The sequence below is a fragment of the Carettochelys insculpta genome, chromosome 15 (assembly GCF_033958435.1).
Source record: "Carettochelys insculpta isolate YL-2023 chromosome 15, ASM3395843v1, whole genome shotgun sequence".
NCBI lineage: Eukaryota > Metazoa > Chordata > Testudines > Carettochelyidae > Carettochelys > Carettochelys insculpta.
The window spans coordinates 37,351,019-37,378,190 of NC_134151.1; the positions used below are offsets into that span (position 1 = coordinate 37,351,019).

A 27,172-nucleotide genomic window follows, 5' to 3' on the forward strand; every position below is an offset into this window, starting at 1 on the left:
GCATTTAAGCATGTGCTTAATTTTGAGCACGTTAGTGTAAAGCGAAAGAGCAGTCCAATAGCACTTTAAAGACTAACAAAATAATTTATTAGGTGGTGAGCTTTCGTGGGATAGACCCACTTCCTCAGACCACAGCCATACCAGAACAGACTTCTCCATTCTAAACAGCTGAATGTAGTGCCTTGCATGTTGAGTAGTAATGGAGAGAAAGCCGTGTTAGTCTATATCCTATCAAAACAAAAAAGCAGTCCAGTAGCACTTTAAAGACTAACAAAATAATTTATTAGGTGATGAGCTTTCATGGCACAGACCCGCTTCTTCAGACCGTAGCCATACCAGAAGCTCACCACCTAATACGTTATTTTGTTAGTCTTTAAAGTGCTACTGGACTGCTTTTTTGTTTTGATAGATATAGACTAGCACGACTATCTCTCTATTAGTGTAAAGCTATGTCCTTGATTTTGCTGAATAGGATGGAATTGTTTACTTGCTTAAAAACATACATTGAAAATAAATATTGACATTTTGTTTAATCGTCATCATCATCAATCTCTTATATAGCACATTTAATCCTTAATCCTCAAAGCATTTCAGAAATAAAAGTGAATATAAAAAATCCCCATTTTACAGGAGGGAAACCTCAGGCCCAGAGAAGAGATATGGCTTTCCAAGTTCTTTTACAAGGCAGAGTTAAATATCTCTGGCAGAGGGGAAGATCCATTCAAAGAATAAATAAATAATTTTTTTTTTTTTAAATCTGAATTTTTATCAGATTTTTGAGATTTTTCCAAAATTTCATAAGCTCTGCAGATAGGGAAAGTGATTTGTGAAATTTCTCAGAACGTTTCCCATTTTGAAATGTAGTGAAAATGTCACCATCCAAAAACTAACTAACTAAAAATAGCTCAGCCCAATCTGGAGTTAGAGGTTGAAAGTGTGTTTTGGTGGAGTCTGTCCACCAATGTTCACACTTCCCTCACATGTTACAACTTAAAAAAATTCTAATATTATGGTATCTCAAAATGAACAAGAGAGGGAATACAGCCAATCTCCCGCTGCTATGAAATCTTCTCTCACCCCAGCACACTTGTGTCACCCAATCTATCATTATGACGTCACTTAGAGTTTTCAAAACTGCCTGCAAAGGTCAAAAATGATAAATTACTCAGGCATCGTGGAATCCTATTTTCTATTGAAAGGATCTGTTTGTAGTATACTAAATCAATACCATTTTCTTCACTAGCACACTGCAAAATAACCTGTGTATGCCAGTTGATTCACAATGGAGTATCTATCGTAATAACTGCAAACATGTCGACCCTATAAACCTACAGTGCCGCAGAATCAACACATTTAGTAACACAAACTGCTCACATTCCAGTGATGTTCTTCTACTCCCCCACCAAGAGAAAGATTGTAGAACGCTGGGGGAACTTAATCTTTACTATACATCTTCTGCAGTGGCCGACATTTTCTGCCTACAATGGAGTTATGCTGATGGCGATTTTGCCCCCAAATATATGAAATTAGGAGTATGCAACCCCCATCCTTCCCCCCACCATCCCACATAACCCAGGAAAATTCTGTTATAGAACTCAAGAAGGGGACACATTTACGATTGGCTGATTTGTGTGAATTTTAGGAATTCTTTCCAGACTGAGCAAGTTAAAATAACCTTATAGACCCCAATGACACCCAGTGGGCCTAATGATTGGTGAGGGATAAACATAAAAGTGGCTCAAATCCACCTACATTCTCCTTTTTCCTGATTCAAGCGCAGCTCAGCTCAGCCCAAGCCCCTATTGTAAAACCCCTCGTCTGCTTATATTCCAAGTTTCCCAGAAAAATTCAGTCCTGAGTTACAATATTTCAAAGAGACTCTTTTGAGAGTGAGTGGAGATGGGGAGACAGTCTAGAGGGATCAGATTAACTTTATCTTCACTTCTGATGAAAGAAGCTGAAATTCCCATGGTTTACATAGGTAGTTTTGCTTGCTTCCAGTGGGACTAGATTTTTTAAAAGGGAGCATTACTTAAGATACAGGAAAAGCATGTGCGGAGAGGCAGTGTGAGTTAAAAATAAGTTTGTAACAATTAAAATGTGGCCTCTGATTTGTGCATTATGGATAAAATATGTCTATTGTTCTTTCATCCTGCCAGTTAATAATATCTGGACCAGTTGCCTTAGAGACATTGTAGCAGCTATTAGTAATCAGTAAAAATTAATGTACCGCAGGGAATTCCGAAGAGAAATGTGCTTAAGTGTGGAAGGGCAACTTATCCACCCACCCAATGCAAGTATATTCTGGTACTCAGTGAGATGTTATTCCCAGGGCCTGCTATACTGTGCTATTAGGGACCGTGGAGATATTTTTCAACAAAACTGGGAGAATTCTTTGGGATAGTTTTTCACCCATGGGGTCCTCTGGCATTTTAAAACACCTCCTGATTCAGTAGCATAACGATTGTTATGAACAGGCCACCACTCTGTATATTCAGAGGGGGAAAGAAATCTGGAAAGGTTAACTGTCAGAAAATAGCAGATGCTCTTTATTTTCTCCAAACAATCTGGATCTTCTTGTATGTGCAACAGCAGCTTCCACCATGCTAAACATTCACTCCGAATGGTTAGCCATGTTTTTAAGAGTCCCTGAGTGCCTTTAAAGCTGTCAGCACCATTATCAGTCATGATGCAACCTGCTTCCTCGCTGTGCTCCTGTTTTCCAGCGGTCCCCTAGATAGTTACCTTGGTTGTACAGCAGCTGGGCTGGTTAGCTCAGCCTAACCCCTGTAGGCTTCTTTGGAGCAGCTAGTGTTCAGAAAGGCTGTTAGCAGGACCTCTTGACCTAGCAGAATAGCTGGGCAGTCACACAGCTCTCCTGATGTTGTTGGTAAGTGCATTGGTCCTGGTTTTGCAAACCCAACTACACTCATTGGTCTGGAACATGGAATCCAGCCATTAAATAAAAGCAAAGACTATTGGTGCTCAGGCATTTCACTGTTGCTTGCTCCTCCCACCTACTGGCCACTCCTCGCTGGGCCACTGTATTGCAGAGCAGGCTGAAACAGCATTTCTCTCAGCAGTGGCTTGATCCCTAACTGAGACCTTTTGCCCTTGTGTAACACAAATACAGCTAAGAATAGTCACAAATGCTACAGCAGCTGCAGGTCAGCAACAGATTCCTTTTCCATGTCGTTCCCAGACCATGAGTGGGGATAGCTCTTGTTCAGGCAGGAGCCCCACTGCCACCTGTCTACACTGTGCAAGGTCCTTCCTACTAGAAGTCCCTGGATTGGGGGCTGGGCCATCAACATGCTGCTGGAGTTGCACAAGAGGACAGGAAGATGCAAAGGGAGAGATACCCCCCTGTTTCCAAAGGGCTTTAGGATTTAAGTAGAGCAAAAAGCATCCCGTGGGCTCTGTGGACAGGGAATAAGTTTAACCCATGTGATCGGCCGCACAAGGTTTTAGCAGATAACAAATATGATGTTCCATAGCCCTATGGAGAAATGGTCTGACGTAAATAGGATGAAGTTTAATAAGAACAAAAGCAAAGTGCTCCACTGAGGAAGGAGCAATCAGTTTCACACATACAGAATGGGAAGTGACTGTCTAGGAAGGGGTACTGCAGAGGAGGATCTAGGGGTCATAGAGGACCACAAGCTAAATATGAGTCAACAGTGTGATTCTGGTGCAAAAAAAAAAAAGAAAATATGATTCTGCGATCCATAAACAGGTGTGCTGTGAGCAAGACACGAGAAGTCATTCTTCTGCTCTACTCCGCACTGCAGATTAGGGCTCAACTGGAGCACTGTGTCCAGTTCTGGGCCCAACATTTCAAAAAAGATTTGGAGAAATTGGAGAAGACCCAGAGAAGAGCAACAAGAATGAGTAAAGGTCTAGACAACATGAGCTACGAGGAAGGACAGAAAGAACTGGGTTTGTTTAGTTTAGAAAAGGGAAGATGGAGAAGGGGACATGATAGCGGTTTTCAATTACCTAACATAGTTTTACAAGGAGGAGGGAGAAAAATTGTTCTCTTTGGCCTCTGACAAGGAGCAGTGGGCTTAAACTGCAGTAAGGGGGGTTTAGGTTGGACATTAGCTAAAACTTCCTAACTGTCAGGGTAGTTAAACATGGAAATAAATTGCCAAGGGAGTCTGTGAAATGTTCCTCACTGGAGATATTTAAGAGCAGGTTAGATAGACACCTATCAGGGATGGTCTAGAGACTAGATTGTGCTTGGTCCTTCCATGGGGGCAGCGGACTGGACTTGATGGCCTCTCGAGGTCCCTTCCCATTCTAGAATTCTGTGACTCTATGAAAGACCTCTCAATCACCTGCTATAGGCAGACCTGCCCATCCCTTGCTCTCTCAGGAATTTCTCTAGCTTGCATCATAACAGTTTCCTCAGTAATCATTGCATTGTGGGTGTCAGATGAGCTGGGAGGTGATTTAACTGATGGTCTTGGCTCAGGGGTGAGCAAACTTTTTACGTTTGGGCCTCTCTTTTCATCCCTGCAATTAGCAGGTGCCTCCCCAACATGTCTAATGTAAACCAAACTACCAGACATTTCAGTTATGTTCATATATATAAACAAATTCCTTTCAACGTGTATAAGAAATAAGGATGTAGAATGTAAATGGTGAATGTCTTCCACTTGCGCTGCCTCAGGCGCATCCTTGGAATATCATGGAAGGACAGAGTGACCAACACCACCGTCTTCGAGCAAGCTGGAATCCCAACCATGCACACCCTCCTCAGGCAGCGTCGACTCTGCTGGCTTGGCCATGTCCACAGGATGAATGATGGAAGGATTCCAAAACACATCCTGTATGGTGAGCTAGCCTCTGGCAAAACACCTCCCGGACGCCCCCAGTTGCGCTACAAAGATGTCTGCAAGAGAGACCTCAGAGAGGTAGACATCGAGCTGGACAACTGCAAAGAACTAGCAGATGACCACAGCAGATGGAGGCAGGGGTTACACAAGGGCCTTCAGAAGGGCGAGATGAAGATCAGACAGCTAGCAGAGGAGAAGCGAGCGCACAGAAAGCACACTAAGGACTTGCCAGACACCCACCACATCTGCAAGAGATGCAGCAAGGACTGTCACTCTCGTGTGGGTCTTCATAGTCACAATAGATGCTGTAAATGAAGTCCTCAATTGAAACTTTAAAGGGTGCGATCCATAGTCTATGCAGACTGAAGGATGCCTACTATTAATTGGTATAGCAATGAGAATACATAGACAAAAAGGCAGTAACGTATTTCAACATTTTAACGAGATGGATGAGCCTGAGACCCAGCAGCCAATTGTGCTGTGCCCCAACTTACAAAATTTCATGCCCCCCTGAAGGGGCTGACCCCCTCCACTTTGTACATCGCTGGTCTGGGGCTCAGGCAGGTATGCGTATCAGGGTTTGATTAGCGTGCGTCAGAAACTGACCAGCCTTCTGGGGGAGCTGATTGCAACCCTCTCTCTGTTTTACTTTTGATTCATTTACAAATGGGGGTGACGAAATTGTTGTTTTGAAGAGACAAAATGCACACATCACTCAGCAGCTTTATCAGCAGCGGGGTTATCTGAGTCACAGCGACTGACTCATTACCCCGTCTCTTGGGGCAGTACCAAATGGAGCAAGGATGAGACATATCTGTGCTAGTAAATATAAAGTAGCTGGGGTCGTATTACTCAGCAGCTGTGATTTTGCAGTAATATCGGTTTTGAGGCAAGACCTTTTCTCTTCAATAAGTCACCGTACAGACGGAGGGAAGGACTAAGCACCAGTCTTCTGGACCAGGGTTATCTGAGGACACGCTATTGTCCATCCTGCCCGCCCAAATACATGCAGATGCCAGACCACACCAGCCTTGCCGCAAGCTAAAAAAGAATCACACAATGCATGAACTCGTTTAGTCTCTTCCTGACATTCCTCTGTCAAAAAGACACAAATTGACAAGCCCGAGATGATGTTTAAAACAGGCTCCATGTGCAGATTACCATTCTCACATTTGTTTCAACTATCAGCCCCATGTCAGACGTTATGTAGTAAATGATGTTCAGTTAAATTCTGCATTCAGAACACCACCTCCTCCCTCAGGAAACCAACAGGTGTGTCTAAGGGAGAATTCACATCGGTGTCCTTTGTCTGCCTATCCTAAATCAACATTTTATTTCTCTGGCCTAGGACTGATGCTGATCTGATTCCTCTGCATGGAACACACTCATGGGACAATGCATGGCTTTAGAATGTCAGCCTTAGGAAAAGTCACGACCCATGTATGCTGGTGCTCTGTAAGTTGGTTTTCAGAATCCTGATTGTGCTTCACCTGGGGAACCTGCTGTGTTTTCTACCACCAGACATGATTTTGTGAAGATGTGCAAAAGTATCTAGGAAGAAGTAACTAGAACCAAGCCAAATGTTGACCATGAAATCAGAAATTGCATAAAACTCAGCTGACTCCAGTGACTTTTGTGGCTTGCGACTCACTTGCTTTCCTGCCTTGGTTTTGGTACAAATTTAAAACCCAGGCCAGTTTAACTGCAAAGTTCCCAGGCCACTGTGGGCCTGCGTTTTCTCTCCTGTATTGCAGTGTAAATCAGGACTCAATCCACTCACAGCAGCAGAGTTTATTCTAGTGCAAGAGAGTGGAGGCTGCATTCCTATGAGTGCATCTCAGTCAGTGTATGGTTTTGGATGGAAAGGATGAACGTGGGTGTGCTGGATTTGAAAGCAAAGCTTGGGGAAGCTTGTGGGTTTATACTGAGTCTGGGATTGAGATTTTGGGCCATTAAAAATCCAGCAAATGAGGTGAAACATGGGAGGTGCCCCCCAACCAAAAGAACCCTGCCTTAAAATGTTTTGTCTCGTGGTACTGAAGAACAGGTTCCCATGAATCCACGTGAAGCAAAGCACAGAGTATCCCACAGCTTAGATAGATGCAACTGTCTGTGATAAGTAAGACAGGATTACAGAGTTGAAAATCTAATGCACCACAGTACCACTCCCAATAAGTAGTATGTGGGTTATGCTTGCACTGACAGCTTTCACCCAAGGTCAAAGCCCCCTTGTGCTGGGTGCAGTCCAGACACAAAAATGTTCTACATACACCAGACAGTTAAAAAGGCCTGCTTGTTAATCCCTTGCCCCCTCCAAGAGCAGTTACCTGAATATTAAATCCCCTTTCAATCAGTGGGATTACTTGTGCAAGTAACTGCTTGCTGATGGGAGTAAAGCGTTCACTCAGCGATCGTAACGCAACACAGACAAAGTGACTTGACCAAGGTCCCACATGCAGGATGTAGCAGAGCTAACAAGGCTGTCTGAGTCGAAGTCTAACCGCAAGATTATCCTTCTTGTTTTAATGCTAATCTTCTTTCTTTTCCATTTTCAGATTTATAGGCATCCCTCCTATTCCAACCTTTCATTTTAAAATGCTCAGGTTTTTTCAAACCACGTAATTTGATTCGGAAAAAATCGCCGCTTTTAACACTGTCATTTTAAATGAATACTATTTATGTACGCGTAAGCGGTGTGCAATTTCACACCCTGGTAATGTGTCTGTGTTCTCCCACAGTCCATTTTAACACTTAGCTTCTTCCTTTGCTAGCTATTAAAGGGGAAGACAAATTCAAAACTGCAAGACACAAGGAGGAATTTCCTAGAGAGAAGAAAACTGTTATCGATGATTTCCGCCCTCCCAAAGTCATTTTTGTTTTCTTAGGGCAGTTGACGGCATGCTTCTCCATGTAGGTCTGTGGCACAGTTCCTGGCAGCTGCACCTGCTATTTCCCCTATGCAGCACTCCAGGCTCCTCAGCTGTCACCTCTCTTAAGCAGAGACTTGCACGTCTCTCCCTCCTGTCTGGTTTTTTGGAGGCTGCACTATTTCCTTCTTCTCATGTGGATTCCCCAGCAAGCCAGGTGACGTAAACAGGGCAGCTTCTGTGTCTTGTTTTCCTTACAAAGGCTATGAGCAGCTGCAAGAGCCAGTAGTTATAACCTGCCACAAATTCTTTTACAAGCAAGCACATTTATTTTCGAGGCAAAAGCATGACTGAGGAAACATATTTAAGGAATAAAAGCTCACCAGAGGTCATAGTTCTTCTAATCCTCCTTGAAAGGATGGGGCCTCCCCTGTCTGTTTTCTGGATCTGAAAAAAGTCCCTGAGTCAGTTAAAACTCAGGTTATTTATCAAAAAGTTGTTCCTTCATCCATTGTTCTCTGGAGAATCAAGTCGGACCTAGTCTATGCAAGCCTCCCCCAGTGGTAATATGTCTCTGGGGGATCACAATTTGCCTAATTTGCTTTAATCACTTCGTACTGCTTATAGATCCTGGAGGCGTTGCAATAGCCTTCTCCCATGGAGTACAACATAACTATACATAAACAATTCATTTAAAACAATGGAACTGAAACATACTGCCTGGGGCTGCAGTCTCTCCCCACTAAAGAAGTTGTGCACAATTCTGACCCATAATAGTACATGAAGCTAATACTATCTGGTCTCTCAAGGCCATTACAGGAAATTGTCATCTCAGCTACACTCTGCTCCTATTTTTACTGCAATCAACGACTCCAGTGGGAGTAGGATCTGGCCCTATTAGCATAGGGCACACGTCTGCCTTTATGGCTAATCTCATTGCCCTCCTTTGGATTTCCTGGCAACGGGCAGTCTTGTAGCATTCAGCTGGGACTTCCTGTTTCCATCTGCTCTGGAATAAAATATTCAGGACAGACACTTTGCACCTGGGTCTTCTACACAGTGCAATAAACCAACACTTCCTTGTTATGGGGCCCCTTTAGAGATTATAGATATCGGAGCAGAATGTCTTACGGTCAAATTTTGCAATAGAAAAGTGAGCTATAAGGTGAGTATAATCACTGGCCAGCACAAATGCCTAGAGACAGACAGCCTACAAAGCGCAGCTCATGGGCTTTAAATGTTCCTTGCTGTTTATTTTGTTCCTGAAAGTACCTTCAATCCTTATTGTATTCATGATCACACTGTGTGTAAGAATTCATCTGAATCTAGTTCCGTTGGCCTACGGAGTATTTTCATGTATAAATTAGGCTGGCCAATGTTCCCTTTCTGAAAAAATTCCCCAGGGTGTAACTTAAATGTTATTAAAAAGCCTAATAAAAGAAGAGTGCACATTTAATAACGATAGAACATAGACGTTTCAAAGTGGTGTTGCCTACAGCTCCATGAAGAGTAGGAGTAAGGAGTCACTAATGCACTTGTTTAGAAAAATCCTGTAATTATCAGCATTTTACAAGGACCATTACTGCCATACAGATAGTATGGAAGAAGATTTACAGAGTTTTCAGTTCAGAGCCCTCCTATAAATTGTGGTCTTCGTATCTGGGAACTTATGTTGTTCTGGGGAGTGGATATAGGCTCTGGGGCAAATTTCATTTAATTTCACTATTAATCCACTGGATTGTAATATTTCTCAACACATTTCCCCTTTATTTTATAACCTTAACTCTCCCCACCCTCCACCCCCGGAACAGTGAATTCTTCTACACACACACACACACACACACACACTGCTGTAGAATTGTACAGTATGTTATTCCTTCCGGAAACTCTGTGACAAATAAAAAAAAGCAGTCCTGTAACACCTTAAAGACTAACAGACCAAGACTGCCAGTTTTTTGTGAAGCTGGAGATTAACATGACTATCCCTCTGTGACAAATAAAAGAATTACTTTTTCTGGTGAAATGCACCCAGCACAACATTCAGGACAAGGGTAAAACATCACGTAAGACCCTGCCTTATTAGAGAGACTAAGTAGGGTTTGATTACTAGTCACTTATCCCGGCAGTGTTATGAGAATTTCTGTGAAATTGGCATTTTGGTATTTTAGATGGTGGGAGGCTGAGCAAGAGACACATATTGAATTGTCCTCTAAGGGTAAGTCTACACTGCAGTAAAAGGCCCTGAGAAGGGGAAGGCTCCCCACTGAGCAGAGCACTGTATGGACAGGTGGTCCCTGCCAGGGTTTCCTCTAATTTTTTTCCACTGAGGGGGCGGAATAAATTTTGTTATGTGCACAAGGCATGTGTAAATGTGCACCACCAGTAGAAACACAGGCTGCTGGCTGCGGGTGCTGTGGGTGCTCTGCTAATCAGTTGGACGGCACCTGATTCTCTCCTGGGTGGCTGCCCAGAGGGAGCCCTGGTTCATGCCACAGACAGGTTACAATCTCAACAAGGGGAGGAAGAGCAAAGATTGGCTCAGAGTGGGGACGATCTTGATTCTGGTTCTGCCCTTGTCAAAACGGACCCTATTTGGTGTGCTTGCAGTTTTGATAGCTGCACCTGTTTCTGTGAAATCATGTGGAAAAATTCCCACCCAGCTTTATGATGCCAGTCCAGAGGCCCAGGCCTCTGCCCACTAGGCCATGCTGCAGCTCCTCAGCACAACCCACCATGCAGCACGAGACAAAGCGTTTTATAAGTAAAACATAGTAAGCTCCAAGTTAATCCAACGCAAACAAACCCGGTGCACAAGAAATAACCCTCAAGACACTGGAACAGCAGGGCAGAGCCAGTCTTTTGAATAGAAATGGATTTAATCTGGCTGCAGCAGCAGGAGAGCAGGAATGTTCAAAGCACTGCAGCAGTGCCAGGGAACTCTGGCAGGGAAGTTTTCTTCCAGACAGGAATTCTATTGCACACAATGTCATAGGTTTTGGTCAAGCAGTATTTTTCCCTTCGGAGTGTGGGTTGGGATGGGGTGTGAATGGTGGGTGTGGAGCTTCTCTTCAGTGTGGTCATATCAGCCGCACTGTTTGCTCAGAAAAACCTCAAATAAGCAAACCAACAAGCCTCGCTCTGGCTTTGCTTTCCGGTTAAGCCACTAAGAAAAAATAAAATTCTAGTGTGGCTTGTGATGTCTTTCCCTTTGCAAGACGGCAGATCTCAGGCCTTCCAAAGGGTTCTCTGCCATCAGGAAGTGAAGTGGAACTCAGAAAAAGATGGGCACTTCATTCTTCCAAAGGAGAAAAGAAAAAGCCTGGGGCAGGGGGAAGCAGAGACATGCACGCACATTTCCCTTTTGATTATTTGTTCAACTAGAAGGAAAATACAGAGAAGGCCTAGAAGGGAGCATCTTGTGTTAGTAAATGTTTCTTTGGAGCAATTCCACATGGCTTTTTGCCCTGGAGGACACAGGTCATGGCTCCACAGTACAGCATCTTTGGCTTATACATTCTCTTTTTCTCTTATGACTTAGTACAACTAACATGAGCCTATAACTATAAAGAAATTAGTCTGACTTGAAAATTGCAGGATTTTCTCAGAAAGCCAAGGTAAACATTTTTTCCTGCAAAATTTGAAGAAAGATGGCCAAGCTATTTGTGAATTACAGGTCATTAAAAACACCTTCGGATAAAAGTTTAACTAGGGTATAATACCAAAATCCCATTACGATCTAGCATGTAGGGCAAGTTTATTTAGGATCCATAGGAAACTCAAGGATGGTTGGTGTGTAATAAGGCCTAAAAGAGCTGCTAAATGTCATGTTATCCCTATCTTTTATTAAATTAAATTAACAGACAGAAAACGTTGTTACCTTGAAGGTAAAGTGACTAATGAACATTACACTGGAACACACTGGTTATGTAGAAGTGGGTCTGTCCCATGCAAGCTCATCACCTAATAAATTATTTCATGAGTCTTTAAAGTGCTACTGGACTGCTTTTTTGTTTTTACACTAGTTATGGTTTGTAGTGTGGGACTTGTGTATATTTCTGTAAGAGATTATATGGACAGCATCACTAAGGCTATCTGAATATTGATTATACCCAGTGCTTTCTATTTTTTTTTTAAAAAAAAAGAGGAACCAGTACTTAGCTGGCTCTCTGTCCCCCACCTCCATCCAATCCTGTGGCGAGGTCTGCCAAGGTGCCGGAAGTCAGTACTGGCGAAAAAAATGCCCTGATTGTACCCATATTTTTGGCTGCTTTAGGGAGTTTTCTGTAGCTATGTTTCAGTTTTAATGTTAACTAAATTAAAGGTTATAAATTTCTTTTTTGGTCTGGCTTTAACTAAAATTTGCTGCTAAAGTCCCTTTACTGCTTTCAAAAGGTTGCCCGTAGTTTTGTGGTAATATGTTTTGGGGTTACTCAGAGCATCTCAGGTTTAGAAATGCATTTTCTTTCTGAGACTTGATTGTGGATAAGAAAGGGTTACACTTTATTTCTGTGGCTTATACCTAAGTAAAATGACATTTAAACAGCCTCTTTAGTATAGCCTTGCTGTGCTGGGACCTCGGGTGCCTGCTGTCTTACTTCTTGGCCTCTAAATAGAGAGTTATTTTCAATTTCTCCTGCTCTTAATGTTTTAAATGAAACTACTGTTCCCCTTAGAGCACCCAGTGGCTGGCTGGAGACCTTTATTGATATATATAAATTACTTCAATCCCCAGTGCTGGCTACAGATCCAATCATATTGAGCTAATGCGCATATAAATAAAAACCTGGAAGTATGGTTTATGGCAATAAGTGGTGCAGCCGAAGTTTATACTATCCTGCAAAGACACCTTGATACATTGCTGATAATCGCTAATGTATTTAAAGAGGCAGTGTGTAGATTCAAGGCTGAAAATGCCAGTCCTCAGTCCTGTAAATCAGACTCAGGTTTTGCTCATTGGATCTTAAAAAGAAATTGCTCCAATCCAGCAATGAACCAAAAATACAGAAAGTGGAACTTTCCACTGTGGCCACGTGTCAAAAAAAGTTGATGGAAGTGGCTAACCATTTTGCGCATGTTCCGGAGATGCTGAGCCTGGATTAAAGATTCTCGCCCAACATTTTTCAAATGGTCCAGCTGCTCCACATTTCTTCAAGCTGCCATCTCTGGTCACCGGCAAATTAGTTTCACTTTCTAATGAAGGGACTCATGACTTTCTGAAAAAAATAACCAGATGCCCAGCTGTTAAAAACTGATAGTAACTTTATTATCTTGGCAACGAATTGTTTTTCCAGGCAGCTAAAAATACTTCTCAGTGGCTATCTTGTGCCATCAGGCTCAGAGCAGAGTTAATGGTAGCAGAAGCAGCCCAGGAAAAAAACTGGGATAAGAGAGAGTTACATAATTCTTCCCCTGCTAGACTTCTTCTATATCAGTGGTTCCAAACTTTTTGGCATCACACCCCCTTTTTGATTTTTTAGAAACCCTCACACTTGTGCACCTCTTCTTTACCATCATCCAACCCCCCTTTAACAAAAAAGTCCATTAGTAATTTAAAATAAACACAAAAACTTGGTATAAACATTTTATTTAAAATTAAAAATAAGTGCAAATAGTTTTTCTTGGCCCAAAAATTTAATAAAAATGTAACGTAACACCAGAAATAGCAGAAACAAAACAAATTTAATGTGAAGGATGATGCTGTGTTTTCTTCACAAGCTAGGAAATCCTAGGTTTGAAAGATGAAAATGCGTGACACAAATCATTTTTGACATCCAGTAGATTTTTGTTTGGTTTTTAATGTGACTAGACTTGAAAAGCTTTTTTCTCAGAGGTACATTGATGAAAATGGAACAATACATAGCACTTCTTCTCCAACTTTCGAGTACATGGGGAAATATTTTATCCAAAATTCCTCCAAACTTGAGTTTTCAAAATTATCTTTCACATTTGAATCATATTTTATTTCATGTGCTTGTTCTTGCAATATTTCTGGTGATGAGCCTACATCAATGTTGAATGGGTTGTGTACTAATTTATGAAAGAGTTTGCCAGAAAAGTTGTTTGGAAAATAGAGGATGAATTCATTAGCAAGGCAAATGAGACACAATTCTGTTCTTCACATCCTGTTCACAAAGTTCTTAGAAAAATTCATTTTTAGTGAGTGATGAAAATGTCAGAGAAGTGAAAAGTTAGACGTCTGAGCTTGTGTTCGACATTTCCAAAGCTGGATTTTTTTTCCCACGAGTGCTTTGATAGCATTGTGGTATGCTATAATGTTTGCAGCATTGTTTCCTTGCAGATTCAAATTGAGGCTGTTCAAAGATTCAAAAACATCCAAGAGGTATGCCAGTGAAAGTTGAAACGTTTGGTCCATAAATGCATGTTATTACTCTTCTTTCTTCCATTGCTTGAGGAAAGTTTCCACTTTGTTTTTCAGTTTGAATAATCCTTAAAGCATATTACCTTTGGAAAGCCATCATACTTTCATGTGACACAAAAGAGTTTTATGATCCACTCCCAAATCCGTGCAAAGAGCAGCAAAAACATCTCACAGTTAAAGCACTGTTCTTCACAAAATTGACACCTTTGATGGCCAAATTCAATGAGTCACGTAGGTCATCTGGAAGGGTTTTAGAAGCCCACGCTTGTCTGTGTATGACACAGTGAGCTGTGGTTACCGCTGGATTTTTTCCTTTCACCAATGTCACAAATCCAGAGTGAGAGCCAAGCATCACTGGAGCACCGTCTGCGCACACACAAACCAGTTTTCCCCATGAAAGTCTATTTTCTTAAAAAAAAGTCAGAAATCATTTCCATAACCTCAGAAGCCTTTGATGTGGCCATCAATTCCTTTGAAAAAAGCAGTTCTTCTTTCACAGTTCCTTTGTTAATTAACTGAATGTAGACAAGCAACTGACTGCATTCTGCTACATCAGTGGTGTGGTTGCACTGACCTGTGAAAAAAGGAGACTCCAACACTACCTCCACGACTTGAAGGTTAAGATCTTTCGCCAGGTCATCGATGTGATGTTTCACGGAATTGTCAGAAAGTGAAATTTCTGGTAGTTTGTTCTTGCTTTTGACACCAAGCACAATATCAGCTGCTTTCAATACGCAAGGCTTCACAAGAGTTTGTCCAATTACGTGCACTTTCTTGGCTTTAGCGATGAGCAAAGTCAGTTCATAAGAAGCTTCTACTGCTTTGGCTCCAGGAGTGTCCAGCTTCCTACATCTCAAATTTTGAAGTTTAGTGACAAAAACTCTTTTGGTTTGTCTGTCAAAGTGCTGCGGTTCTTCGCCAAGTGTCACTCAAGACAACTGGGTCTCAAGGCGTCGTTGATGAGAACTGTGTGGCATACTATGAATCGAGGATGATCAATCCCATTTTTTTCCATGACAGTGAAGCCATATTTAATATAGTCTTCATTGTACTTGCTTTTCTTAATTGCAGCCATAATATATTTATTAAAAAATCTATAAAAATAATTTTCCTGATTAGAATAAATTTAATGGACGCAAGTTACTTTGATAAGTTATCATGAACGTTTATTTGCTAATACCACTGCTATGTACGGACACGTGCTGCCTTACACATACCCCTCTGTCTGTAACAGTGCAAGACCAGCAAGCTACTCTCACAACAGAACAGTCCCAAACATTCCCGCAAGCATGCTAAAAAGTTCCAGAAAGTTCCATTGCCTTCCACATCATTCTTTAGCCTCTCCACCAACTGAACCAGTGCCTCTAACTGTCAAAAGGAAAAAAAAATGCATTTTGTGGTGTGAAATTTGAAAATTAAAACATTTTTATGGCAGTGGTCTCCAGTCCTTTTACACCCAAGATCACTTTTAAAATGTCAGCGCAAGCCCCAAGACCCCTCCCCTTTCTTGAGGACCCACCCTTTCTGTTCTCCTCCTCTCCATCATTTGCTGTCCCCAGCCCTTACTCACTCTTACCGGGTTGAGACAGGAGGTCTGGGCTCTGGGGTGGAAATGAGGGATCTGGGTGTGGGAAGGAGTGAAAGGCACAAGCTCTGGGAGGGAATTTAAGTGCAGGAAGAGGTGGAGAAGGGGCTGCTGGCTCAGGGAGGGGGCTCCAGGCTGGAGAGTGTTGGGGTCAGTTGGAGTGTTGAGGTGCCGAGCAAACCACAGGGTTGTGGATGTGAAGGTGCAGGAGTTCAGGTGGGGGTGTATGAGGAGCTCAGGGCGGGGGTTTGGGAATATGATGAGCTCACGATACAGAATTGTGACCTGCTCTGGAGTCCAACTTGCGATACAGCTCCCACATACAAGCCAAAGTCACATAAATTCTAATTGGAACCCAGGCCCTGACTGGTGGGTTATAAAGACTCTAACTGTTGCCTCCTTGTTCTCTATTTGTCTGTAATCATCTTTTGTCTCTTGTACTTAGATCAGGACCATGGGCCAGACACAGTGCTCCAGGGTTGGCCACTTGCGGACACCAGATGTTTGTTTACCTGGCTGTCTGCAGGTCTGGCTGCTCACAGTGTGGCCATGGTTCACTCTTCCTGGCCAATGAGAGCTTTGGCAGCCTGCCAGCAACTATCCCTGGTGAAACCATCTGTGTGCTCATTATTGCCCACCTCTGACTTAAACGGGCAATTCCCTGGGGCAAGGTGCAATGGTTCTGAGCATGCCCAAGCCTGAGAGTCATTTCAATACCTTTCTCCTTCCAGTAGGAGAGAGACTTGTTTGTACAGGCTGTCTGCTTTCTGACACCGCCACTCCGTTACCTACAAAAACAGTCTCCTCACGGCTGTGTCAGATGTACCTGTGCAGGGAATCATAGGGGCAGCCAATTCTCTTCAGAAAGTCCTCCCCACCCACTAGATGGTCTTATAAATTACAGAGGATAATCAAAGGCTGTGTTAGCCCAGATGATTAGGGATGTGATCCTGTGCACAGGGCAACCCTGAACTTCCGATTGTTGGAAACCACGAATGGAAGGCAGAGGAGGGTCACTCCATAGTTGCTCTACTCTATACACTCTTCCCAGAGCTTGCTACAGGCCACTGCCTGAGACAGGATATAGGACAAGATGGACCATCCTCTGAGCCAGTATGGCAGCTCTTATAAGAGAGCACACAGTGTGGCTCTCCCATGTACCATGCAGCTGCAATTTGGTGTCACTACAGGGGCTACATTACTGCAATTAAGCAGATTCTTATTTGAAATGTAAAGTGCACGTGGAGAAAAGAAAGTCATCACTAGAACGCTTTGGAATTTTTCAGCTAAACAATTTTTTTCACTAAAAATGCCTATTTGCCAAAGCAAAAATATTGGAGAACCAAGTCTGGTTGTGATGAAGCTCCCGACTCAAAAGTAGGTTGGAAAAAAAGGGTTTGGAATGGTCAAAATGTTTTGTTTTGACGTTGTTTAAATGAAAACTTCTTTATCCTTATATTTCTAAATCAAAAATTGTTTCAGACTGGGTGGGTGAAGGGGGAAGGTTGGAACTGAAGCAAAATATTTTGATTGACCCAAATCTTTTCTTCTCCTATTTTGGTTCATGAGTTTTTTTTCAAGATTCTGACATTTCATCCAATTTTGAGAGGGTGAAAAATATAGAACTCTCAAAAATATTTAAGGTTCCCCAAAAACATTTCCTGCTGAGCTGCAGTCATAACAGTTACACAGCTTCCCACCCCTCCTACAAGAAGTCTTCCTGCTAGTTTTATAGTTGATTCTATAATGTTTTCTGATTGTCCAACTATCCCCAAACCCATCGACCTGATCGCTTACCCTGTGTCTCCTCAAACAAGTTCCTGAAACGCTGCCCTTGTTTTAAAGAAAAAGGTTTGCAACAAAGAAAAGAGCAACTTCTTTCCCTCACCACCATGACTCTAATAGCTACAGGAAGTATATACTCAGGTTACTGCAGCTGAGCAAACATTGATGGCTTAGCCCACCCTACCCTGTGTCAACCTACAAAGGCTTCTATAGGTTCCGAGACTTCGGAGTGCAGCAATAGGTTATGGAATCTTTTGCTCACTGGTGTTGAATCAACCTCCAGAGGTCATTATCCTCTGCTGGGCAGTATTGTGGCTTGTTTGGAAGTTATTGTCATTGGTGTCTCTTTTTCCTCAGTGGATGGGTGTTCACACTGCCAGAATTAGCATCACAGCTGTGGTAGTGGATCTCTGTGGTGGAGTCACAGTACGGAGGGTAAGGGTGGATAGGTTTGAGTAACTGAGGTACATTTATTGTCCACATAGGTGGTCAGGCTTGAGGTAGGTCAGAGTGAATCGGGGAGAAATGCCTGAATCAGGGCCAAAGTTCCCATTAATCTTTCATCCATGTGTGGAATAAACTTTCTTATGTGCACTGAGGCTAGTGCAAATGTGCACCAAACACAGAAAGATAAATACCTCACTGTGGGTGCTGATCAGCTGGGTGGCATTAAAATCTCTCCTGAGCAGCTGCTCAAGCTCTCAGTTTTCAGGGATCACTGGCAGTGCGCAATGCCACTCCCATACAGCTGTTCTGTGGCGTGAAGGCTCTGCGGGTGAAAGCCTAGTCTCACTGAAGTCAGCAGCACAACTCCCATTGATTTCAACAGAGTCAGGATTTCGCTCTGCCTATTTGTCTGTCTAGGTTCCTACATGGCCCTCATTACCCGTGCAGCTCTTATTCTTCACCTGACATCTTTCACCGTGTTACAGTCATTTAATAGTGGGAGGAGGGGAGGGGAATGAAAATTATATACTGTCTTGATTCCCCAGCATTGTACAGCGCATCTGTATGCCTTAAAATTTAAATAAGCACCAGCAGACTAGGAACCGTTTCCACAAGCAGTCACAGACCCCACCATTAACATAATTCTCCCTTTTATTCCTCATCACTCTAGGCTTGGGTGCTATATTCTTAAACCTTATTTGTTTTACCTGCTCTTCAGCATTTGACGCTTGTACTTTTCTGGCTTAAAAAAAAAAACTCAATTTTTATCACATCCAATTTGATATTCATCTGTCCCTCTCCAATCCCCCCACCTCCTTTACCATAATTTTGGGTTTGTTTTTTTTTTACCTCAGAGAACATTGAGAACTCTGTCTTCAGGCTTCCGGATTAGACAGAAGACTGATAGGATAATGATGATAGTATGTTAAATGCTATCTATGTAAATCAGCTCCATCAATGGATACAAGATGCAGCTACATTAGATCCCTTTTTGACATACATTTTCATTTTTTAAGGAAGAGAATATTGGATTGTTATTAAGCTACTTTAGAAAAATCTTTGCATTACCAGGCACGTTACTATTGTGCATAAAGTCATATTAATTTTGGGATGATGTACAACATCATTTTTGTTTAAAGGCTGCTTTTAACCTCCTGCTATCTTCTTTTTGCACTTCTGCAGACGGCTTTGTTTATGATAACCAGTGACTGGGGAGGAGGGAAAGGGTTATTCTTTATTATGCTTTATGCTCCTTGGAGGCGATCGCTCTGAATTTGCACCTGCTGTAGAAACGAGCCTTGGCGGAGGCAAACAATGGCTGTTACAATGCGACTGGTTCAAATACCTGGGAAAATAGTCAGTTTCCCAGCAGACACCTTCTGCCGGACCAAAGGGCATCAGAAAGCAGCTGCAAGATCAGTGACCCACTCCCTGGAAATCTCCTGTCGAATAGACACTGTTCACTTAAATTTTGTTTTGTTTTGTTATGGAGACAAGATATTTTCACAGCCCCCTTTGCTGAACTTGGAAAGGGAAGAACGAAATTTACTCCTAACACATCAGAGTTTCAGCTGGTGTGTGTCAGTGTAAGTCCATTACAATCAATGGAGATCCACTGGCTTACACCAGCTCAGGAGATAGCCCAATTAAAAATATATAACTAAAATGAATGTTTAGCCTGAGACCAAGTCGGGCCATTTTCAGTTCAAAAGAATAATATATATAGATATATTTTGTAAGGGAAGTAATGAGTATCTGGAAAAAGGAGACTAATGGAAATCACTGGAAATATAAATGGGAAGAAGGTAGAAAATTTAGTACCCACATGCACTAAAAGTAGCAAAATAAAAATATCGTCCTTTGGCACTGATGTTTCCACACTGTGATTATCTAGCCATAGGTGAAGTTTAGTTACTTTGGCTCATGCGCTCAATTTGTCTAACAGCTGTAGAACTGAAGGCTAAGGTTAGTAAGAGTTCCTAGCGGGAGAGATTTGTTAGTAACAGTCAGGATGCATTTGAACTGGGCCTAAAACAAAACCTCTTTTCTGAACACCCAGATCTGAATCCACACGCTAAAGTTCCAATCCATTGGATGGTTGGAGATACATATACCAACTAGATCAGTCGTTCCCGGTCTGGGGTCTGCGGACCCTGGCGGTCTGGGAGGGCATCGCAGGGGGTCTGTGGAAAAAATAAATGTAAATAAACATGATCGTAGCAAATAAGTTTCATAAATAAATTGTAAAGTTGCAATCAATTACTATGTTTAAGTTTAATATCTGCCACTAATGTTATTAATTCTTATCTGAAAATCAATGTTGTGGTTTCCTTTTTCTTTTAATGAAGTGTACCTAGCATCTAGAATTGGCTTTGTAGGGGGGGCTGCGAACGGTTTGGGATGGTGCTTGGGGGGTCCATAAATGGTTTGGGGGAGGGTCGGGGGGCCACACTAGTGAAAAGGTTGGGAACCACTGATATAGACTGCCTGTTTTATTCTGTGCCTGAGTATGGTCCCCCACCACTGCTCACACACACAGAGTTAAACCGTTAGCCTGTTGATGTTATTATGTCAGAAAGGCTGAGAGTCTGAGTCAGAGCGAAGGACTACTTTTTTAAAAAACACAATCTAGATGGCAGAGTTCACATTTAATAATGTTGGTAATAAATGGCAACCTGAATACGTCTGCAATGATTTAGTACCTATGAACCATGGAGCTGAAAAATGTAGATGAGGCTAATTAACCAACTCCCCCCACCCCCACTGCTCTCCCCAAGCATGCTCTCCTTTCTGCTGTTTGTATGCTAGCGCCATATGTTCCGAAGTTTTGGCATCACTTGGGTTAGTTGCTCCATGTGTCACATCTTTAACACAAATAAGTAGCAACTCTAAGCTGGCAGAGCTCAGTAGCTGGCCAAATTCAGAGTGAGCAATGGGTACGTCGAGACAAGACAAGGTCAGAAAGAGCATTCACAGGAATGTGCCGCAGAAAGGTGCACTCCATTATTCCCTCTTTGTAGAGCACCCTGTTGATGGGTAGACACATGCTATGGTCTCTCTTCTTATCAACAATCTTGTTGCGATGCTCAGAGATGAATCAGGCCTCCAAATCTGCTGCAGAAGATAATGGATTTCCAATGTACCCTGATTTGGATCCAACCTGTGCCAAGCCTGAGTGGGTGTAGTTTTGTGCCTGGTCCGGTTAGGTGTGCTGAAAAAGCACCTGAAAAATACACATGTGGGGAGGCTGCAAAGGTGCTCGTGCATCCAATTCCTGCCTTCTGCATGTGTGAGATGGTGTTTTGCACCACTGCTTGTGCACACTTGTTCACGGTCATGTTGCTAAAATGGAGGGAAGGGGTTGCTTTCCGATCATCTCCAAAGCCTGAAAGAATGAGACATTGTCAATGAGCTAACCCCCCTCCTTTGGGTGAATCATCCAATGCTAACAATTCAGAGAGGGATTTCTAAAGGAGCCTAGGGGAATTAGCTACCTGATTCCCATTTAATAGCAATAGGATATGGGTGTCTAAAGCCCTTTGATGCTGTTGAAAACCACATTCTTAAAGCATCTGCAAAAGAGCCTGAGATGGTATTAGTGTTACTTCTCCATTAGGACATTCAATATCTGGCAGGTAACTCACCATATCTGGCTAATAACTGGGTGACTGGGCAACAAAATGGCCAATGAATTTTAATGTTGGTAAATGCAAAGTAATGTACCTTGGAAAAAACAATTTAGCTGTAACCACTCACGAGAGAGATCTTAGAGTTATTGCGGGTAGTTCTCTGAAAACATCCACTCGAGGTGCAGTATCAGTCAAAAAAGCAAACAGAACGTTGTGTTAGGAGTCATTGAAAAAGGGACAGAGAATAAGACAAAGACTACCTTATTGCCTCTGTATAAATCCGTAGTACACCTACGTCTTGAATAGTGCACACAAATGTGGTTGACTTGTCTAAAAAAGACACGCAGACATCAGAATAGGTTCAGAAAAGGGCAACAAAAATTGTTAGGGGGCTGGAAGAGAGATTAAAGAGAAGCGAAATTAAATTGTGAAGAGCGATTGAAAAGCCTGGAACTTTTCCTTTTAAAAAAGAGGAGATTCAGGGTGGATATGGCAGAGATCCATTAAATCATGACAAGTCTGTCAAAAGTGAATCAGAAAAAGTTATTTAATTGTTCCCATAACATCAGAACTAGGGGTCACCCACTGAAATTAATAGGTAGCCGACTGAAAACTAACAAAATAAGTTTTTCATCACACAGTGCACAGTGACCTCTGGAACAACACGCCACAGGATGTTGTGAAGACGAGGACTTTAACGGGGTTAAAAAAAAAAAACCCAAACAGATAAATTCACGGAGGGTAGGTCCGTCAATGGCTGTTACCTTGGATGGGCAGGAGTGGTGTCCCTAGCTTCTGTCTGGCAGAGGCTAGAAGTGGATGACTGGAGAGGATCACTCGATTACCTGTTCTGTTCACTCTCTCTGGGGCATCTACCATTGGCCACTATCAGAAAACAGGATAGTAGGCTAGGTGGACCTTAGATCTGACCTAGGCTGGCTGTTCTTTCATTCTTATTTCCTAAAAGTGTGGTTCAGGGTTCTGCTTACTTGGATCATCTCATTAGCATTCAGCAGCACTCCTAGAAAAGGGAGGAAAAGCAAACCCAACAGAACACATGAAGGAAAAGGATATAAAAGAACAGGGACCAGGAGGAACAAAGCTTTTCAACTCTACTCTGCATTTGAAAGGGTCCCCTAGCCAGTCCGAACCCTTGCTCAGCAAAGGTAAATGAGCAAAGGGACAGTTACATCTGGCATGTGGATGTGTGGGGTGCATTTACCAGGTAGGCAGGAACCATCACATTTGTTTATCACCCACAGTTGTTGCAGAAAGGAAAAGGAGATGTTAACTGGGATTAAGTTGCTGAGTGCACCCTTAAGTCAAAGCTGCTTCTGATTTCCCCCTCCCATTTTGCTGCAGTGTAGGAAAATAGGAGGACTGGGCTTGGTGAAAACTCCTTGGCTGCTACAGATGTTATAATGGTCATTGCACTGTGCTTTGCATGCTAATGAGACATGATAGAGAATAAAATGGGAAGAAACTCTGCCATGAAGCATTCGACTGCCTGGCACAGCAATAGCAATTGCTGACAGAGTTCAGGAACAAAAAAGACCCCTGCAAGAGCTCAGGTGAGCTATGTAGGAAGGTCCACGTCAGTCAATGGAGAAAACCCAGTTCAGCTGCCAGCTCAGAATAATGCTGCCTGCCTTAGAGCTAAATCTAAGTCCTCTGTGGTCCCACTTAGGCTGTGTCTACACTAGCATTGCACTTTTGAAGGAGGCATGCAAATGAGGGAATTGAAAATGCAAATGAGGTACAGATTTACACATCTGGAGCCTTATTTGCACATTCTCCTTTCAAAAGAGCTGCTTTCAAAAGAAAAAAAGCAGTGTAGACATGCCTCTTTTGAAAGTAAACCCCATCTTTGAAAGAACCCTTCTTCCTGAAACAAAATAGGAAGAAGGGTTCTTTTGAAGATGGGGTTTACTTTTGAAAGAGCTGTGCCTACACTGCTTTTTTTCTTTCAAAAGAAGCTCTTTTGAAAGGAGAATATACAAACGAGGTTCCAGATATGTAAATCTGTACCGCATTTGCATTTTCGATCTCCTCTTTTTCATGCCTCTTTCGAAAGCGCAATGTTAGTGTAGACACAGCCTTAAAGCATGTGAAACTTAAACCACCAACTCCGAAATGTGTTCTCTCCCCCGAGGTGAGGAAGTGGGAAAAATCTTTGTCTGGCGGAGAGGTCATGGATCCATGCTGCTGTAAGATGATCGCTTTGCTGGCTTTACACCATGGACTTCTTCTACTGTGCTGAGGGTTGGATGATTATTTCAGGCTCCTGTGCAAAAGAGAGACTGGACGAAAGTTCTGGCTTAAGTTCTACCAACACATTGTGTCCTTCCTCACCTTGGCCATTCCTCTGGGTAAATGGAGAAGTCATAGGTGGACATGTCAGTGCAAGACCTAATCCTCCCCACATTTCTTTTTATTTTGGGGTGTGGTGGGGAGGTGAGTAAGATATCTATTTCAGTAGATTGTGTTTTCAGCTACACCCTCTTTCTTTAAAATAAAATAAAATAAAATCCTAGCTGCAATAACCTTAATTGTAAACCAGCCTCTGTGTTGTCAGATTGCAACCTAATTAATCATTGGCTCTAGCGGGGAATTGATTAATTGCTTTGCTGTTCTTTTACTAGTATAAATCTTTGATTTAGTGATTACTGCTCTTTGATTTATTGTTTACTATGGTAGTAATCAATATTTATGATGAATGGTTAATTTTAAGTACCACCCATTTTGCAATATTTTGTGTATATGTGTGTCTGTGTAAATGAATGCAGGGTATATATTTCTAATTATCCAGTGGGAGCACAGGCACCTCTTTCCCACCTCAATATACTAATTGCCTCTTTCTCCTCCCCGTTTCACTGGTGTGAATCAGGAGTAACCCTACCATGGCCAATAGAAGAACACCAGTGGAAACCCAATCTTAGAGCAGAATCTGGCCCTGAGGTTGGTTGGTTTGTTTTTTACAGCAGGAAAAACACACAAGAAAAAAATAATGTGAACAAGGGCCTCGCTGTTGAAAGGGTCTCGCTTCTAAACTTCAATCAGTAAGGGGCCCAGTTGTCCACTGGAGTGAATCAGGGCAGCTCCATAGCTCAATATTCATCCATTCTTTTTGAATCCCTCTGTCTTTCGAGCCCTTGAGTTCAATGTGAATCTGATCTCGGGGATTATTACATGGGAGTCTGACTGTCTGCAGTCTTTCAGAATTAGAAGCTAATTGTAGGATAAGAACTATATATAATTTATTAGTTATGGATTTGTTTTTCTGCTTCCAGAAGTTTTTTTCCCCCAACTGAGCATGGGCTGTGGCGAATATCAGAGAGCGGAGGTGCCCTCTGATAGCCCGGCCAAGCTAGTAACACCAGGCTGTGGAGAGTATGGCTGGGACAGTGGCCTATGAGGGATGTGTACAAATTTAGAAGCCTTTTGACAAACAGCACCTGCTGGTTTTTAACTTTAGCCACAGCAGTAGGTTTTTATGTAAAAAAGAGGAGATTGTTCCACAGCCAGCTCCCTGCCCCCTCTCCCCAGCCTGGGTGCCCGGGGTGGAGCTGCTGGTGGGGCTCCGTGCCCCAGCCTCCTCCCAGCCATAGGGCTGGCGGGGGATCCCAGCTGGGACTGTCGAGGTGCTGGTACAGCATACTGGTCTGTACCATCACAAAACAAGCCCTGAGCTAGATGAAGAAGCTTAGAAACACCTTTGCTTTGGTCCTGTGAAATCCTGGGTAACCATGTAAATAAGCAGAACTGCTTCCCGCCTGGAAGCAAAACCGTTAATCGAAACACCATCAGACTGTGATTCACCAAATGGGCACAAAGAGGTCTATGTAGCATCTTCTCCCCACCTTTCATGTGGGAAACAGGGCTCCTAGTGGAACCCCTGCCCTCCACGCCATCACCAACAATAGCGGAAAAATAGAAAGGCTTCAGTAGATTGCCAATTTCTGCTCATCATTCCTTTCCAGTACGGGCAAAAACCTCGCGGCTGGTGAGCTACACAATCCAGGGGAGCCAGAGGAAGGGTGTGTTCTGGCACTCATGATGCGCCATAATTTCATGCCCATGTGGGCTGTGCCTTGGTTCACAGTTTGATTAGTTTGTGAACCTCTGCTCATGCGCTCAGAGGCTAGACTAACGTAGTTGTCTGTATAGCCTGGAATCCAGCAGACCTCCTTCTCAAACTCCAGCAGGCCCCTGTGCTTCTGTTCTACCAGCGGATGTCTCCCCGTCAGTCAGAAAGCCCTGTGTACCCCCTGGGTTGCGGGTATTCCCATGTGTGTCTGGGGGCGTGTTGTGCATGCTAACGTGGGCCTTGCACCCAGACTTAGGGGATACGCGTGTGGCTTATGTGCGGTGAGATTACACCTTCAGCTCAGCACATGGCAGGGTTTATTTTGTGAAAGCCTCCGGAAACCTTAATAGAAAGGGTGGGGGTTTTTTTGTCATGGTGCTGAGCTGGGAATCTAGAGACTTGGTTTTATCTTCTAGTTCTCCCACTGGCCTTCCAGCTGACCTCAGACAGTCTCTTCCCCATCTCTACAACAGGGACGTTAACCCTTTCCTTTCCCACTCTGCTTCTGCCTCAGTAGATGATAAACACTGCAGGAGTGTCTTGCATCAGGTGTAGGAGGAGGCATCAGTGTGTATGGGCCACACTGAGAACAACAGGGCACTGATATCTCATGGGCTGTCTGGAAGACACTTAAAAACAAGGCAGCCCCTCCCAGGGCACACACCTCTCTTTATTTGCTTTTAAACATTTCTCCAAGTACAATATCTCCTTTTAACCCCATGAGCGTGGGACCTTTGACTGCAATACACTGGGCCAAATCCCGCGATAGTGTAAACCAGCACACCTCCATTGGCTTTAACAGAGATGTGCAGGTTTAGACCAGAGGAAGCGTTTGATTTCATGCCCTGTATTTGTGCATTCTTAGGGCAATTAATTATTTTGTTAAAAAAAGAATCTCCTAGTTTAAATTCTTTTTACCTCTTTCCTCCCCAGCCCCAACCCATGAAAAACTAAATACTTGTGTGTGAGTAGAATTACGACAGAGGTTTCTTGATTGTTTCATCTGTCAGTTTCAGCTCTCTGTCTCCAAAGTATTGAATAGCCCCATGTTCCATATTGTTTATTCTGTTGCATGGATTTGTCCAGGACTTATGACCAATGTTCTTCAGATATTGATAGGCTAGTACTTAGACGAAAGCCATTCATCTGCCTCTGTATCTCTCCTAGAGCCTGGATTTCCTTAATTGCAAAGTGAGATAAAGACTCTGGGAAGAAATGCTCTTTCTCTCTCTCCAGCATGCCAACACTCCCCGTGATGTCAGGCATTTCATTTTTTTCTCCTTCAGCTTCCTGTCAATGGGCTGGCAACCTCTGTGGTTGTGTAGATCGCGAGGAGTTCTACAGCTGAGGAATCAGGAGGCTTCATGCTCCCTTGGGGTACATCATTTCCTCTGCTTTGCTTTTGGGTCAGAGGTAAAGCCCCACCATCTTGACATGCCAGGTCGAGCTTGGCTCACTCAATGGCCAAATCAGAGCTTCGGGAAGTCAGCTTGGAGAGGTGAGGCCTTTGAATTGCATATGTTGTACAATTGCATTGTGCATTGCTTGTACT

General features: G+C 43.0%; 1 long non-coding RNA gene across 3 annotated transcripts in view; it reads left to right on the forward strand.

Moving 5' to 3' along the window:
* The window catches only part of LOC142021389 (uncharacterized), a 341,329-nt gene that overhangs the window by 58,847 nt on the left and 255,310 nt on the right, over positions 1–27,172 (forward strand). For all 3 annotated transcript variants that reach the window (XR_012647669.1, XR_012647668.1, XR_012647670.1), the window contains exon 2: positions 26,907–27,118. This is a non-coding gene — a long non-coding RNA (uncharacterized LOC142021389). The remainder of the gene's footprint in view (positions 1–26,906; positions 27,119–27,172) is intronic.